Genomic DNA, 18,288 nt, shown 5'->3' on the forward strand with positions numbered 1-18,288 from the left:
TTTGGATATTAATCTCTTATCAGAAATTTGATCTGCAAATATTTTCCCCCATTCTATGGATTACCTTTTAATCTGTTGAGTGTTTTGTTTACTGTGCAGAAGATTTTTAGTCTGATGTAATTCTGCTTGTCTAATTTTAATTTTGTTACTTGTGGGATTTTTTTGTTTTGGAATTTTCCTCCTCAGTGATTCTTTTTCTAATGTTACTTATATTCATGGTGTTATATCCAATAAATCATTGCTAAGCCTAATGTCATAAAGCTTTTCCCCTATGTTTTCTTCTACAAGTTTTATAGTTTCATGTCTAACACTTAAGTTTTTAATCTGTTTTGAGGTGATTTTTGTATATTGTGTAAGCTAAGGGCCCAATTTCATTCTTCTGCATGTGAATATTCAGTTTTGCCAACACCATCGGTTGAAGAACTGTCTTTTTCCCATTGCGTATTTGTGTAACCCTTGTCAAAGATCAGTTGACTGTACATACCTGGGTTTATTTCTGGGCTCTTTATTGTATTCCATTGGTCTCTATGTCTGTTTTTATGTCAGTATCACACGGTTTTGATTAATAGAGCTTTGTAGTATATTTTGAAATCAGGAAGTGTGGTGCCTCCAGTTTTCTTCTTTTTTTTTTTAAGATTGTTTTGGTCATTTGGAATCTTTTGTGGTTTCATAATTTTATGATTTTTTTCTAGGTATAAAAAGAATTTACATAAACACAATAGATGCCATATGAGGGGACTTTTAAAAATTGTGGAAAAATTAAATTAAAAGATAAAAGATATAAACTTTCTCAACATAAACTCCATGAAGTTCAAGACACTTTTGTGAATGATAATACCGATAATACAGATAATGCTAATTAGTCTGTCCCTAAATAACTGGAAATACTGAGAGTTTAGCCATGTCAATGCAGTCTTTTTAACGTTATTAGCTGAAGAAAAATGGGCTCTTTTTAAAGGTTTTTTAAGGTTAGGGGAAAAAAGAAGTCAGAAGCAGCCAAATTTGGACTGTAAGGTGGATGTCTAATGATTTCCCATCAAAACCCTTGCAAAATGGCCATTGTTTAATGAAACGAATGAGCAGGAGCATTGTCCTCTGGCAAAGCTTTCCTGGGTGTTTTTCTGCTAAAGCTTTGGCTAACTTTCTTAAAACACTCTCATAGTAAGCAGATTTTATCGTTCTTTGGTCCTCCAGAAAGTCAACAAGCAAAATTCCTTGAACATCCAAAATAAGTTTGCCATGATCTTTGCTTTTGACTGGTCTGCTTTTGCTTTGACTAGACAACTTTCACTTTTTGGTAGCCATTGCTTTGATTGTTCTTTGTCTTCAGGGACATACTGGTAAAGCAGTGTTTTATCTTCTGTTGTATTTATTTAAAGAAATCCTTCAGGATCTTGATCCTACTTGTTTAAAATTTCCATTGAAAACTCTGTTCTTGTCTACAGCTGATCATGGCACAATTGTTTTGGCACCACTCAAATGGGAAGTTTGCTCAGCTTTAATTTTTCGGTCAGAACTGTACAAACTGAACCAACTGAGGTGTCTATGGTGTTGACCATTGTTTGTGCTATTAATCACTGATTCTCTTCAATTAAGGTATGAACCAAATGAATTTTTTCTCACACTTTGGTATGGATGGTCTGCCCCTGTGAGCTTCATCTTCAACATTGTCTCATCCCTTCTTAAAATGAGTTATCCATTGCAAACTGCTGATTTCTGTGGGGGCATTTTCCCCACAAACTTTTCGTAAAGCACCAATGATTTCACCATTCTTCCTTCATAAATTTGATCTTTGCTCTTATTTCAATTTTAGCAGAATTCATGTTGCTCTGATAGCAGTTCTTTTCAAACTGAGGTCTTAAACTTGTTAGTACCTCAAGCTAGATGTTCAGACATATTATAACAAGTTAGTACAAGTTTATTTTGGTGCAAAGAATTTTTGAAATCCGTGTAAAGTTTTTTAAAACACACACAGAAAGTTCATTTTTCATGAAATTTCTGAAGTCCTCTTTACTTAGTGATAAATATAATCAAGATGAAAGTCTTGTACATTGTACACTAAAAACTACAAATCATTGATAAAAATATTAAAGAAGGAACAAATAATTGGAAACACAGCCCATGTTCATAGATTGGAAGACTTAATATAGTTAAAATGTCCATACTACTCAAAGTGATCTACAGATTCAGCATAATCCTTATTAAAGCATGTCCCTATATTTTTGCAATTTCCTTTTTTTTGCAATTTTCTTTTTTCTTTCTTTCTTTTTTTTTGAGTCAGAGTCTTGCTCTGTCACCCAGGCTGGAGTGCAGTGGTGCGATCTTGGCTCACTGCAACCTCTACATCCCAGGTTCAAGTGATTCTCCTGCTTCAGCCTCCCAAGTAACTGGGATTACAGGTGCCCACCACCATGCACAATTAATTTTTTTTTTGTTTGTAGTTTTAGTAGAGATGGGGTTTCACCATGTTAGCCAGTCTGGTTTCAAACTCATGACCTCAAGTGATCCACCTGCCTCAGCCTCCCAAAGTGCTGGGATTTCAGGTGTGAGCCCCTGCACCTGGCTGCAATTTGCTTTCTTTACTCAACATCTTTTTGGCTTAGATTATGGTTATTTCAATATTTTTCAATTACAATGGCAAAGAATGTCAGGTATAAGATGTTTTGTACACATATGAGAATCTAAGTATAACTCTAAAAGTTAAAATGCCTAATTTAAGGTTTTATTAATATTTACCTTTACTGGAAATGGTCAAACTGCTTTCTAAGTGTTCGTAACTATTTAAAACTTCCAGTAGCAAGTAAGAGTTTTTTTCCCCCTCATCTTTTACCAGATTTAATTTATTTAATTTACCAGATTTAATTTATTGTAAGATTTAAAACTTTTTATTTATCTGAAAGAATCTCATTTTTAGTCTCTATTTGCATTGGCCTGATTATTTGTGTAATTTTGGATGCTTTCATGTATTTATTAGCCATTTGTGTGTCTTTTCCTTTAATAAAAGGAGAATATTAAGATTTTTTTCTTAATGATTTATATAGGTTTCTGAAGGTTTCTTTAAATTTTAAACATAAAGCTTTTGTAATTTATTTTCATTGTGAGTACCTTCTACCAATTTCTGTTTTTTTTTAAAACTTTAATTTTTTGCTCTATGGGAAATTTTAATTGTAAGTTTTTCTTTAAAGCCTTTACTTACTGTATCATACTTAAGAAAATTTCCCTTGATATTAATATATTCCCTGATTTTTTTGTTCCAAAAGTTAAAGGCTTTGTTATTAAATTAAGATAGTCAAATCAACTGCAATTTGTTTTGATGTACAGTATGAGGTAAAGATCTGATGTTTTTTGGTATATGATATGAAGTAAAGATCTAATGCTATGTTTTCTATGTGGATAACCAATTGTCCTGTCAACATGTTATTGATTGTCTATTATTTTTTCACTGACTTCTATTCTGACCTTCGTCATACACCAGGTTGCTATATGTGAGTGACCTGCTTCCAGCTTTTCTAGACTGTTTCTTTGCCTTTCTTCTATCACTGTGAAAATTCCAGTTTCTTAATTATTAAAACTTTATATTATAAAATATTAATATTTAACAGGGAAGTTCATCCTTAAATGTATCTTCTTCAATTTGTCATGGCCATTCTTGGTTTTTACTCTTTTAGATAAATTTTAGTATCAGCTTGTCATTTTATATATATATATATGAAATATATAAATACATATAATCTATATATTTAATACTATATAATATACATATATAACATATGTACATAATGTGTATATGTGTACACACACACACACACACATATATATAAAATGCCTTATTGGCATTCCAACTGACACTGCATTGAAATTTTAATTTGGGGAGAAATGACATTTTTGCATTATTAAGTCTTCTCATCCAGTTAGATATATCTTCCCATTTATTTAGATTTTTTAATGCCCTTTATTAATTTTTTATTTTCTTCATGAAATTTTACCTACATTTAATTAATTTAAATGAATTATCAGGCTCATTAAAGTTTTGTTGCTATTATAAAAACTGTCTTTTAAAAAGTATTTTCAGTAATTAGTTGTTACTGGTATATATGAATGCCATTGATTTTTGTATATTGACCTTATGTCCAAAAAACTTGCTGAACTCTTTGAATAGTTCAAACAGTAAATTCTTTTGTATATTTGTACAGAGACACTTATCTTTGCAAATAATGAAAGGTTTAATTTTTCTTTTTAAATTTTTATGCCTCAATTTTTATCTTGACTTATTGTGTTGGTTAGGATCTCCTGTCTGATGTTGAATTGTGGAGATTGTAGTCAGATGTCTTTAATTGGATTTAGAAACTTCCCTTCTAGTCCTAGTTGGCTAATATTTTTCAGTTTTCGGTTTTTTAATGAGTGAATATTGAATTTTACTGAATGTCTCTTTTCTGCACTTACTAAGATGGTCATGTCTTTTTTCCTTCTTTAATATATTAAACTGCTAGATGTTCTGATTTTGAACCATCCTTGCAATCCTGAAAAAAAAATTCTTCACTATTGGTCATATTGTCTTTTAAAAAGCAGAGCTGAATTTGATTTGTAAATAAGTTATTTAGGATTCATGTTAAAAGTCAAATTGACCTGTAGCCCTCTCATGTCAAGCAGAGCACGATGCTCTTCTGTCCTGCTCGGAGTGGTTTTATCTGCTGATATCCTCTAATCACAATGTCAGCTCCCAAGTCTGAGGTCCTACAAACCCTCTCATTGGGCTGTGTAATTGCTCTTTTCTGGTACACAGAGGTGTTTGTATTGCTTTTCTTTATTTGTTTTCATGTTTATCTATTTGAAGTGTGGTATGTATAACACCTTTCTATTCCTGGACTCATCCTCTTCTCTTGCCATAGTATTGCTTCCCATGGCCATCCAGTTTTAGAGACTCAGTGGAAAACTATCTTTACAGTGTAATAGATAACACCTCTTGTCTTGCTGCCATGATCAAAATTTAATAGGCACATTCCTATTTTTTTATATAAATTTTTGGTGAAGGTATTGGCTGTACTTTTCAGATAATGCTACATTCTGTAGCAATTCAACAAAAATCATTCATGTTTACAATCCAAAATGGTATGCCAATCTCCAACACACATTTGATATTTTTCATTATCACTCCAACTAAGGCTAGAAGTAAAATGATTTCTTTAAAAATGGATTTTGTGCCAGCACTAAGTTCAGCAGCACATGCTTTTAGGGGAAGAATTCTTTGTTGTTTCTTTGACTAGTTCTTTTTAAATGCCCTAGCTTGGCATTTCAACCTTTTCAAAGAGTATTTTATTGATTGAAGTTGATAATTGTATTATTTCCAGGCCCTTATTCATTTGTGGCAGATAGAAAGAATGACATTTGTATAAACAGGTACTTCAGATTTCAGGACATTTTTGCTAATCTAACTCTAACCGCCTATTTTAGAATATGTTCAGCACAGTTAGGCCAAGCTTCATGTATATAATTAACTTTGCAAAGTTTATGTTTCCTGTAGACTTTTTGAGATATGTTGCAATCTAAGCTTGTTATTTTTTGCTTAGCATGCTGAAGTTGTTTTTCCCATAGAAGTGATATAAAAACATTTATCTCTCTTTCTAGACTAATCCATAAACCTTATTTAGCCCAGATGTTAGAAGAAGCATGTCGATGCAACCACTTATACATAGTATACAATTCCTTTGTCAAATGGATTCCGAGTCTCAACTAACAGCTTCTAAAACCATCTTCATTTCTTTGCAGGTGAGATATTCACAACATGAGCAATTTTAAAAATCAGTTTGAAAATAAAATTGTCTGTTTTGCTGTGTTTCTTAACTGTCATTATTAAGGCTTTATTTCTTGCCTTTTCAAGATTAATATATGACTCACACATTGTCACTATATTTATTTAATAATAACTGTGTTTAGTAAATATCTGTTTACTTATAAAGAGTTTAGTGATTCTTAACTTTCCCCTACTTATTCTCAGAGCAAACGAAATGAATCAAGAGATTCTTGAAGATTTGAAATCTCTGATGACTTTGAGTAAGTGTATAAGCACCATTCATTGCTAAAGTAACCACAAAGCATGTTTTTAAAATAAATAATTTTTTTCTCCCTTCTTTTGCATTCTTTCTTCTTTACATTTTTCTCTTTTCTTTCTTCCTCCCTCATGTAATTTTCTTTATCATTTTACTCTCTCTTTTCCTTTTTCCTGTCTCTTTTCCTTATGGCTTCCAAAGAAAGGCATATGGTGTTGTGACCTTGTTAGGGGAAACCACTATCTAGGTTGAATTGGATTCACAGTGTTCTATATTTTTGGCAAAGGTTTAGGATAGCCAGACATGTCTTAATATAAACAGTTCCCCCAAAGTGAGTTAATACTTCAAATTCTCTCTTTATGGTTAATTTAAAAGTTAGGCCAGATGGTAGGCCATTATCTTTTTTTTTTCCTGGTGGGAATAAAATACAGGGAAGCATTTTATTAAACAGTTGTTAAGGATCAAGACTTTCACAGACCACTGAATACTGACAAGTTAACTATGTGAATCTCTGTTGAGAGGACAGTTCTTGGCCTGTGATATATCTGAATTATTGGGATCATGAACTATATGCAAATGGATCAGATTAATGGGATCTTTATGAATTTTCAAAAAGAGTCAGACACACAAAAAGCCTTACAAACGGAAGAAGTAAGGTGGTATTTAAAAACAGCACCTTAGGATCTAGTTCCATCCCATCTTTTCTCTTAAATGCCATGACAAAAGTTAAAGGGGTCCTGTCCCTTCTGAATGCTGGGCTTCTCATCTAAATTTCAATAAAAACCTTTTAAGATGGGAATTTGGAAGAGTCTGTGTGAGTATGTAAATGGATGGGTGTGGACACATGCGGCCTGCATGTGTGTGCCCCCGTGTGTGTGTGTGGAGCATGCGTGAGAATGCGTGCACATGTGTGGGGTGGGTCACTGTGTGTGCATGCATGTGAATGCATTTGCCTGTGTATGTGTCTGTGTGTGGTGACTGTGTGTCTATTGTGTGTGTATGTGTGCCTGTGTGTGTACCTCTGTGAGTGGTTGTGTCTGTATGTGACTGTGTGCATGCCCATTTGTGAATGTGTGTGTGCCTGTGTCTGAGTGTGTGTGCGCCTGTGTGCTGCAGGAGGGAGAGGCTGCTGCGGCTCGGCGAGTGGCAGAGCAGTTAGTACAAAACTAGTAGTGAGAAAGGAAGCTGGGAAGAGGCTGGGAAGAGGCAACCGACCTCATTAACAAAAGCTCAGTTTTGTCCCTGCGGACCCAACCAGCAGAAGGCACGGGCGGGCGAGCGGTGGCTGTCCGCCAGGGAGGTCGGGCTCCTTGTAAACAGTTGAAGGCATCTTTATCATGCCCTTCTCAGGGGGAGTCCTGAGGCTTGGCACTCGGGAAGTTTGCAAAGCTGCAGCAGCTACCTTGGAGAAGACCAGCAAAGAGAGCAGAGTATGTATGTGAACTTCAGTTCTGTATTTTTAGTGAGGTGGGTTAATGGATTTTTAGTAAAAAGAAATCTCAAACACAGCTGACCTGAAAGACTGGAATTTTAGCTCTCTTCCTTCCCGGGGTTCTTTTTCCTCCCCCTTCCTCTCAAAGCCCTTTAAACCAGATTGCTGGGTCAGTGACTCTTATCCTGCCCGCCAGTTTCAAGGGTTTCTAGCTTTTTTGGCTTGGAAAGGAAAACTACTACCTGTAAGTATCTGTTTTATGTGTTTTTTTTTCATCGTGACTGTGAATGTTCTGTTAGTAGAATGCCCCAGAGATTGTTTATGTGATATCATTAATGCCAAGTAACAATGCAAGGCGTCTGCAAGAGTAGGCTTGCAAAAGTTTAATTCTCCTGTTAACTCAGAAGGTGGCAACTTGCAGTGTTAGCAAACCAAATGCCAAAAACGGGATTCTTTTTATTACGTGACACAAATTTCTAACTCTCTTCTCAGTCCATCCGCTCTGGCACTTGCCAATGAAATAAGCATTTTTTAACTGTGTAATTTTTTCCTCTGAAATTAGAATGTTTCTTCTCAGCTAAATGAAATGTCAAAGGGAAAAGACACAAAAATGAACGAAACAGATAATATCCTCACGGTACAAACAGAGAAATTTGGATGAGATAATTTCGGATACCTTTGCTTTAGTTTAGTTATATTTGGAGACATATTTTCAAAAACATGATTTCTATTTCATTTTGGGGAAGAGAGATAGTGCTGGGGAGGCAAAGAAATGGCATTGTTCTGAAGTTTTGGACTGATTTTTAGGCTCTCTCAGCTCAGTACTGAGATTTGGTCCAGAGACTTTGGTGCTTTCGTAAAGAGTTTCTTTTCATTTTATTTTGAAATCCAGGAAACAATTTCTGGCTTACGGAAATAGTTCATTGTTTTTAAGGTATTTAATTTTAATTTTTGATTTTTTTTTTTTTGTTATTACTATTGTACCCAGTCTTGTTGCTTGGTGTGCATTACAAAGCTTAAAAAGAGCATTTCCGGGAGCCAGTTGGTGTTTATAGCCTGGGAATCTTGCTGGAGAGATTAACCTCTGTGGGGCTGCTTCACAGACCAGAGCTAGTGATTCAAATGCTCTTCAGGTTTCTGCTCTGGAAAACTGACACCCGCTGTTCCTGACTCTAGGTAAAGCTTGAAGAGCTGTGCCTCAGCCCCCTGCTTACGCTTGATAAAGGTGCCTTCAGGCCGGGCGCGGTGGCTCAAGCCTGTAATCCCAGCACTTTGGGAGGCCGAGACGGGTGGATCACGAGGTCAGGAGATCGAGACCATCCTGGCTAACACGGTGAAACCCCGTCTCTACTAAAAAATACAAAAAACTAGCCAGGTGAGGTGGCGGGCGCTTGTAGTCCCAGCTACTCGGGAGGCTGAGGCAGGAGAATGACGTGAACCTGGGAGGCGGAGCTTGCAGTGAGCTGAGATCCGGCCACTGCACTCCAGCCTGGGCGGCAGAGCGAGACTCCGTCTCAAAAAAAAAAAAAAAAAAAAAGATAAAGGTGCCTTCAGCGCAGCTCTAGGAAACTTTGCTATTTCTCTCCATCAGGCGTTCTGAAAACCTACTATGTGTAAGAACCCCCATTTGCGTGGTGAAAGGCAGGTTCTCAGTCCCCAGGCCCAAAGGATTTTAAACCTGGAGTGGTGCCAGGAATCTTCCCAGGTGATTCTGAAGCAGGTGGGTCACACTTGGGTAAACACTGCTCTACATTGTCCTTGACATGAAATTTTTGTCATGTACTTGGTTAATATTAAACCTTATATCTAAATAAGAAACCTGAGTTTGAGCTATTGTTGAGCCTAACTTAATGTACAACATGGTTTTGCATGCTTGGCTGACAAACCAGGGCTTTTAAATCAGTTTTCCACCAACCTCATCTTTTTTTTTTTTTTCTTGCTCCCCTTCTCATCTCTGCCTTTTCATTCCCACGAGGAAAAAAAGGAGTTGGGCGAAGGGACCGGACTAGCATGTTCCCTGCTTTCACATGTTGGGCTGTATGACCTGATCTGCCCCCGCATGGCTAAGCAATGTTTGTTTTGGAAACTTTAAACCCAGGACTGTTCTTAATTCTTTCCCAGCCTCCTGGGGCTGCTGGGCTGCTGGAGTTGGGCTAGGCTGAGTTGGGGGAAACTGAGCTGGATTTCATGGAATGGTTCAGGAGCCTTGTTCCTAGAAAATGATTTTTGGATTGGAGCATCCCACAGGGATGAGAAGAAACAGAAAGTGATTCTTCCATGGTGTTAAAATATACGAAAGTCAGAGCTCAGCTTCCATCCCCATCCTTGCATTTTCTAGCATTTAATATTGATATTAAAAAGAAAACTGGACATGGCCATCAGATCCCCTTCCTTTCTTCTCTTTCCTCATTCCAACTATTTAGCTGCACCTGCTACATGCCAGGCTCAGTGCTAATTTCTAAGGATTTCAAAATGCCCACTGGGAATGGCATGCACAGGGTGCTTGTCTTCATAGTGTTTCAAATCTTAGCTGTTACTAACCAGCCTTGGAAGAGCCATCTAATCCCTCAAAGCTTCACTTCCTCATCAGTAAAATGAATTGAATTAAATGAGTTTCAGTGTCTTCCTAGCTCTGATATTCTGACATTCATAGATACGACTCAGTCTTCTAGACACAGATACGGGATATGAGAGCTTTTCAGCATTTACTTTGAGAATAGGCCTAATTTGGCTAATTGCTTTTCTTCAAAAATTTTCAGATATATTTCTTTCTCTCACGAAGAACCATGACCGCAGGCATATTGAGTTAGACAAATGTGACCTTTTCAGGGCATGTAGCCGTTCCTTACAATGGGATCCTGTAACTCCCTGGAAAGGCTGTTTCCCTGGGCCAGGTTACATACAAGGGCAGCCTCTTATCTTGTCTGAATCTGATGTCGCTACTCCTTTGGAGAGCTGGGTGGTCTGAAGAGGGCTTGACAGCTTCCACACATGCACAGCTTGCAACCTGACCCTTTCATTCAAGTGATTCAACAGCTTTTGTGCTACCAGGTGAGAGCCTTCAACAGACATCTTTGAGGGGCTGAGCGAAACAAAAAACAAAAGAAAACCCACTGCCTAATGAAATACTGTCTGTACTATATTTTGTCTGTAATGCAGCTTCTCTCACTGCAGTGACTGGGGTGCCATTTCAAAGGGCTCTAAAATTTGGCCATCAAGATAAGAAATTATAGCTATGATTTATGTGCTTTTCTGACAACATCGCCTCTAGCTGTCTGAAGATAATATGTTTGAGTGGAAAACTATTGACTGGAGGACAGGGATCTTGCTAAGTAAGAATATTTCTAAACAAATGTTCGTTGCCTCTCATGGGTAAGTTTTTATAGAAGTCAAAAATAGTTTTTGTTTTCTCCCTTAAACCTGCCTATTTATGGAAGTGATGATATGTGGGGAAAATGTGTATTAAAAAGTGATGCCCAAAATGCTCTTTTTGTGCATCATCCAAAGGCTGCTAAGATTGCATGTCACTTTTCACTCTCAAGTTTATCCTTGAAACTTTCTTATCTGGCTCCCTAGCAACAGAGGACAGATAAATGCTCCAGGAACGACTGAGCCTCAAGTCCTTTATTGGGTGTTCTGCTTCCCTGGAACTCTTCCCTGCTTTCTCTCAAACATTATCAGCTGCTTAGTACTTACAGATGCTCCGTGCACTCTTCTCTTAAAATAAGTAAGCCACAACTTTGTCTCATTAGCTCACACCCACTGCCATGGTACCTTCATTCTAAGGCCTACAATTCTTGTTAGCACAAAAATGATTTATTTGGTAAATGACAAACTCAAACCACAGTGAAGTTAGGAAAATTGCAGAAAGGATAGATACCATAGCTGAATATTCATCCAAATATTTAAAATTTGTTAGGCGTTTCCTATCAAATCTCTTTCATAGTACAGATTTTTTTTTTTTTTATAAAAGTGATCTTACACCTTAGAAAGACAACAGAGCAACAACACAACAGCAATACTTTAATTCTGTTTTACCTGAAAGTCCCTCTTTATTATCACATGGTAGGATGGTTCCATTTTACCCAATAAGCATTGTTATTGTTTTAAAACCAGAAGGTGATATTGATGCAAGAGCCCAGATGTTAAATCGGAGAGGTGCAGTAGGAAAAAATAATGGCCTTTGAAAGAATTTCACCTGGGTTCTAATCCTAGGCTACAGTGTTCTTTGGGTCTGTAATGTTGGCCAAGTTACTCAGCCGGTTTCCTCAGGGGTAAAATGAGGGCATTGGTATTTACCTCGCTGGATGTTTGTTTATGGAGCATGATGTTCAAGTGTTTAATAAATATTTCTTCTTTGGGAGACGGCTAATACAGGTGTAATGGCTGAAAATAAAACAAACATGGCAAGCGACTTAATTTATAGGTGAAAAGAAAAGAGAAACAGGAAAGAAAGTTACACTCCAGATCCCAATGTCTGGGCAGAACAGATCTCAACCCACCACTCCCCTGGCCTTTAACTCTGATCAGCAGCCTAGTTCTCACTTGATCCTTTTTTTTCTTTTTGAGACAGAGTCTTGCTCTACGCCCATGCGGCAGTGCAGTGACATGATCTCAGCTCACTGCAACCTCTTCCTCTCTGGTTCAAGCCATTCTCCTGCCTCAGCCTCTCTAGTGGCTGGGACTATAGGTGCCTGCCACCACCATGCCTGGCTAATTTTTTTGTATTTTTAGTAGAGACAGGGTTTTGCCATGTTGGCCAGGCTGCTCTTGAACCCCTGACCTCAGGTGATGTGCCCCCCTTGGCCTCCCAAAGTGCTAGGGTTACAGGCGTGAGCCACCGCCCCTGACCCTCACTTGATTTTTATAGACCAAAAGCCTGAAAGAGATCCGTGAGCTCACAGACTATGAAATTGTTTGGTATGGAGAAATCAAGGGCAATGTGAAAATCATTCTGTCTTCATTTTTTACTGACCCTCCTTATGTAGATGTTTTAGATAAATGCATAAGGAGATGCATCATTTTGTTTTTCTCAAGATTTTGCTCCATTGTAGCAAGGGGCCCCTCAGGGGTAATGTTTATTTGAGAATTTGAAACTCTGGGCTTGCGCTATAGTGAGCCTGTGAACCATCACCAAAGGAAGGACATATTCATTGAGACATGTGGAGGAGCATGTACTCTCTCTCTCTCTCTCTCACCATTTTAAAAAATAGGTTTGGTATTTGCATTTAGTCAGTCACTCAACTGATATTTATTGAGCTTCTCTGTGAAGGATTCAATGATCACCACTAGAGAAACTTGGGTTGAACAGAACAGTCATAGTTATTATCTTCAAGGAGTTTGTAGACCAGGAGAAACAGCAGACCTTTTTTTTTTTTTTTTTTTTTTTTAATGGCTGCAAATAATGACAAAATGCTTATAGATATGCAACATATGGCAAAGTGTATTTCAGGATTCCATGTGAACAGATAAAACTGGTTTGGGAGGTTGAGGCCTGAAGGATGGATAGAATTTAGCCAGGTAAATGGGGTGGTTGATGGCAGTGGGGAAGGGCATTCATTGCAGGTGGAATAGTATGGACAAAACCTGCAAAGGCTTGGAAGCTGGGGTTGGCAATATGGTGAGTTTAAGGATGGGAAGAAGTCCAGTTTTACTAGCATATCAATGGCAAGGAGGAGAGTCATGCAAGAAGAGGTTGGAGAGGTGTGCAGGGGACAATCGGGCACAGTTAAAAGTGATCCCAGAAAGTACCTAATCCACACTCCTCTGAAACAAAGAACCCTGTTCTGTGTCTATACCTCGGCTTTTGCCATTATTGGACAACACTGAGGGAAAGTCCTTTCTGAAAGTTAAGTTGAGGCTTTCACACATTCTTCCTGGTTCCGTACCCTGGAACCATCAAGTCACTCCCCTTCAAACATCTGAAGACAGACTATTGTAAAAAATAAAGTGCTGCCAAAGCAGATCTCCTCTTTTCCATACTATGCACTTGGTTTTGGGAAATGTAGAGTTACACAATTTTGCTTATTGGAAGCTAACTTACTGGCTCAGTGCGTCATTCCAGGCTCTGATTATCAAAGCTGTGGGTCTTGATTGTGTCCTCAGTGATAACAGTTAACCCTCTTGGATTTGTGCTTTCTGTGAATGGGATAAAGTTTGTCTTCAATATCTTTGTTTAAAGATTTAGAAAAATGTTTAACCAGAGAGAACCAAAAACGAGCTATAAGGCACAACTCTAAATTTTTCTAATGAGAAAATGATGTCCCTAACCTCTCTCTTTTGTTTCCTTTTAAGGAGGAAACTAGTTACTAGTCTCTATAACCCAGAATCACAGAAATGTCTAAGTTTTAATAGAAAGAACTCAAAGATATCAGTGTGTGTTGGTGTTCTTGTTTTTTATGAGAATGCTTAAGGCACAATAATTGCTGATTTCATTTATTTATACAAAAGTTCAACTCATATTACATGCAGCAGACAGTGTTGTCCTTCTGTCTTCAAAACACATAGGCAAATAGGTACGCTACGGGGTAGGATGTGATAACTGCCCTGTGATGGGTTTAAATAAAATATGATTCGGGGCCGGGCGCAGTGGCTCACGCCTGTAATCCCAGCACTTTGGGAGGCCAAGGTGGGCAGATCACGAGTTCAGGAGATCAAGACCATCCTGGCTAACATGGTAAAACCCTGTCTCTACTAAAAATACAAATAATTGGCCGGGCATGGTGGTGGGTGCCTGTAGTCTTAGCTACTCGGGAGGCTGAGCCAAGAGAATGGCGTGAACCCGGGAGGCAGAGCTTGCAGTGAGCCGAGATCGCAGCGCTGCACTCCAGCCTGGGCCACAGAGCCAGACTCCATCTCAAATACATAACTAAATAAATAAATAAAATATGATTCTTCTGCAATTGGAGGAAGGAAATCTTTCCAGATGAAATGATGAGGGAATCCTGGATGAGGCATTTCTTGAGGGGTTAATAAATGGGAAGGATCTTAATAAGGATGGAAGCAAAGGCATTCCAAGCAATATAAAATAGCCCCTTTTAACGTGAATCCATTGTCATTTAATGTACTGTGATATAAAGACCCACTGTTCCCAGCAGTCAAGCCATCAACCATCCGTTTCAAATTACAGATGCAATTGCCTTTTGCTTTCCTCATCAGTCATTCTTCATACTTTTCTTTCCTTTTAATATTTTCTTCATCTTAAGAATATCAGGCTCCTGCTGACTACGTGTCATGGCTCAGTAACTTTGGTCTCGTCAATGACTGTGGCCTCTGCTACCTACTTTCACACATTAGATCTAAATGAGACCACACAGCATTTTATAAAAATAACTTTACTTAAATTTTGAAAAATAGTCTATGTCTCAAGTCCTTAGAAATTTTGAAACAATAAAAAAAGCTGCTGCTGGAGGTGCTGATTGGGGATTAAAAGGTCACTCGAGGGTGATTTATCAGTGAGAGAAGAATAGGAGTTAAATGGCCATTTGATTACATTAAATAGTACCCAAAGAGTTTAACACTGCATTTTGTATCCTATTCATAATCCTGTTTACCGTGTAACTCTGTTAAGACTTCCTCCTGGTGTCAGTAAGCTGATCTTCCAAATTCTTAAGACATTACTACGGTAAAAGGAAATGAAATAAAATATGTAGCCACATAAACCCACATTTAAAAATCAGTTTGTAATATACTCTGGACTTAGAGTTTGGCAGCAGGATGGGATGACAAAATTCCTCAGACAGGACTAAAGGACTAGCTTTGCACTTTTACAAAATCTTTCAAAAACCCCAGATGGAACCAGTTTTGTCTTTCTCATTTGTCCGTAAATCATCTGTGGTGCTGATTTGACTGTTCAAGCCAGGAGGTGGCAGTGCACCAGGTGTACATTTAGCACTCAAGATACTATGTGGCCTCACAATCCATCACTCATGGATTGTTGCTGAATTGCTTTACTGGAAACTATTGGTCTTCATTTACCCCCAGTAGAGACATTTCCTGATCTGTGGCTTTGTAAGTTCCTTTTGTGCCAGTCCCTCGATAGCGCACAGAAATCCTAGGATATGGGATTCACTGATAGGAAAACTCTGGGGTCCTTGCGTGTCCCTTCCCCCACTTTAGTTTTTTTCCATGTGAAGAATGGCAAATGATATCAACCATGTGAGCTAATGGAGATACAGTCAGAGATCATATAGTGTTTCACAGCAGGCTTGAACATTCACAGCAATGCTCAGAGGCACCTAGTCTGAACTGTTAGCTCTGTGGCCAGAGAGATCCGACATTAAGACTTTAAGAGCTAAGACTTGTCCAGGAGTGAAGGAAGTTGAAATTCCATGTTAATTAACAACAGCCAAGTGTGGTGGCTCATGCCTGTAATCCCAGCAGTTCGAGAGGCCAAGGCAGGCAGATAGTTTGAGCCCAGGAGTTTGAGACCAGCCTGAGAAACATAGTGAGATCTGATCTCTAAAAAAAAAAAAAAAAAACCAGGCATGGCGACAGGTGCCTGTAGTCCCAGCTATTCAGGAGACTGAGGTGGGAGGATCACTTGAGACCCAGTGGTCAAGGCTGCAGTGATCTGTGATCAAGCCACTACATTCCAGCCTGGGCTGCAGAGTGAAACCCCATCTCTTAAAAAAATACATAAAAACTATCTTCACAATCCCATGAAGTCAATATTATGAATCCCCACTGTAAGATGATGAATTCAAGGCTGAGAAATTTTAAACAAATTTAATTATATTGTAGATTGAGCTTCTTCTGCAGACACTTAAAGTGTTCAGAAAGTGAGTTGACTTAAAGTGTTTATCTTTAGTTCAGATGATTAAATCGGTCTTCCTACAATGATACATGTGAACTAAAGGTGACCTGTGTTATGCATTATTGTCATACTGTCTCTTTATATAAAAAATCCATTTTAGTTTTTAAAAAGGAGTCAATTCCTTTTTCTCTTCAAAAAATTGATTTTTATTTTTTTGTTATTGAGTGGAAAAAGCCAGATTGTTTATCCCATGGAGAAAGCTGGAGACAGTAATGTGGGCTGAAATGAACAAGATTGAGGTCCATGAACATGTCGAAGAGTGTTATATGGAGTATGGGATGAGGGCCATTGTTTCACTGAAAAATTAACAGAAGTAATTGACACATTAGGAACACAGAGGGGAATTACGCTTATAGAATGATGTGAGAGACTTTTAATTTACAGATCAGAAGGTTTAAATTTTTCTTGTTTACAGCAGATGATTAAGCAGATAGCCTCAAATCTCCTTCTAATCTGCTCAATAATGATTTAGTATTTTATGATTTTAGAGAGATCTATTACATACTGCCTAAACATAAATATCCACTTCTACCTTGTCTTAAAACATCATTCTATAAAGAAGCATGAAAAATATTAGCCTTATGAATAATAAAATTTATTGTTATAATATATAGACTTATCTTTGTCTTTAAAGATTCACAGCAAGGAACAGAGTTAAAATGCAACAGAAATTAGTGGTAGCACAAAATTTTAGTAGTTAAACTTTATGTTAATTTCTTTCATTTTAGGCTTTGCTTCCTTTCTGACAATTTTGCTAATTTAGCAAAGATTTTTCTCAACATAGGAAAAAAACTAAAGTCAGGGAAGGGATATACAAGGACCCCAGAGTCCTCCTACCAAAGAATCCCATTGCCTGTGGTTTCCATGCACTCTAAGGGAACTGGCACCAAAGCAACTTACAAAGCCACAGATCAGGAAATGTCTCTGTGCCACTGACTTGTATACTTACATCTCACACATGGGACTGGCTTTCCAGGGATGGCCATCCCAGCTATGCTGCCAATGAAACGTTCGCTCATGATGCCTCCTTTGGAGCTTCCTGCCTTTCTTTGCCTTGTGTCAGACTCTCTATCTAGGACCATCCTATCTTCCTCTCCTCTTCCCAGCTCTCCCCCAACCAACCACCTCCACACTGGGTCTTGCTTTTGGGCTCTTCCTAGTGCTGTTCTTGGAGGTGGCATCCCCAGCCCTAGTCCCACTGATGCGCTCCATCCTGACTAAGAGACTTACTGAGTCTGATGGTTGTTTTAGACACGCCAAAGATCCTAACTTCAGTCTTCGGACACCAAAGCTCCTTTTACCTCTTCTCATACTTAGAGGAGAATAAAATAAAATACAGTTATTAATACAGTTAATATTTGCAGCAGTGGTTCTCTATCCTGGTTGCTCATTAGAATCACCTGGAGTACTTTTAAATTCAGATGCCTGGGCCCCACTCAGACAAATGAAATCAGAAACTCTGGGAGTGGTGACTAGGTGATAGTAATATGAAGCTAAAGAGGGGGCCTGCTAGTGTAGGAGTGGCAGTAGAGACAACTCCTTCATCTTGGTGTGTTTCCCATTCTCATTAATAGCGCAGACCCGGTAATCCCTCATAAGAATGGTTTGCTTCTTTCTAGGACAGAGGGGTAGGTCTGAAGCCATGAGCATGAAGTTTATTTGCAGCCAGTACTTTTCCCCAGGCCATGGGAATCAGCCCCCACATTGCACAACTCCAGGAACACCGTTCACTTTGTGGTCTGTGTAAACAGCGTAAATGGTGCCCTGGAATTTGGTGTGCTGAACTGAGCAAAAACAAGTAAAGGAGTCTCATCACCTTTGGCCAACACCGTGAAGGACAGATCAGTTAGTATGTTTTCCCACAGAAATATCTTCCACCATGATGAGCTTCTGCCGTGCTCAGGGACATCACAGTTTGAACTGTATTTGTCGGCCTATCTGGACATTGCACCTACAGTAAATGTGTTTCTACCTCTAGACAAAATTCTTGCAAA

General features: G+C 38.2%; 1 protein-coding gene across 15 annotated transcripts in view; it reads left to right on the top strand.

Moving 5' to 3' along the window:
• The first annotated feature begins 6,923 nt into the window (after window positions 1-6,923).
• The window catches only part of FREM1 (FRAS1 related extracellular matrix 1), a 168,666-nt gene continuing 157,301 nt past the window's right edge, over window positions 6,924-18,288 (top strand). For 12 of the 15 annotated variants that reach the window (XR_013404827.1, XR_013404829.1, XR_013404825.1 and 9 more), the window contains exon 1: window positions 6,956-7,481. The gene's annotated coding sequence lies outside the window, so the exon portion shown is untranslated. Of the gene's footprint in view, window positions 7,482-18,288 lie in introns of all 15 variants that reach the window. The other 3 variants (XM_015117675.3, XM_077966079.1, XM_028835154.2) reach the window with 2 other exon arrangements.

This window comes from Macaca mulatta, chromosome 15 (genome assembly GCF_049350105.2).
Source record: "Macaca mulatta isolate MMU2019108-1 chromosome 15, T2T-MMU8v2.0, whole genome shotgun sequence".
NCBI classification, from domain to species: Eukaryota; Metazoa; Chordata; class Mammalia; order Primates; family Cercopithecidae; genus Macaca; species Macaca mulatta.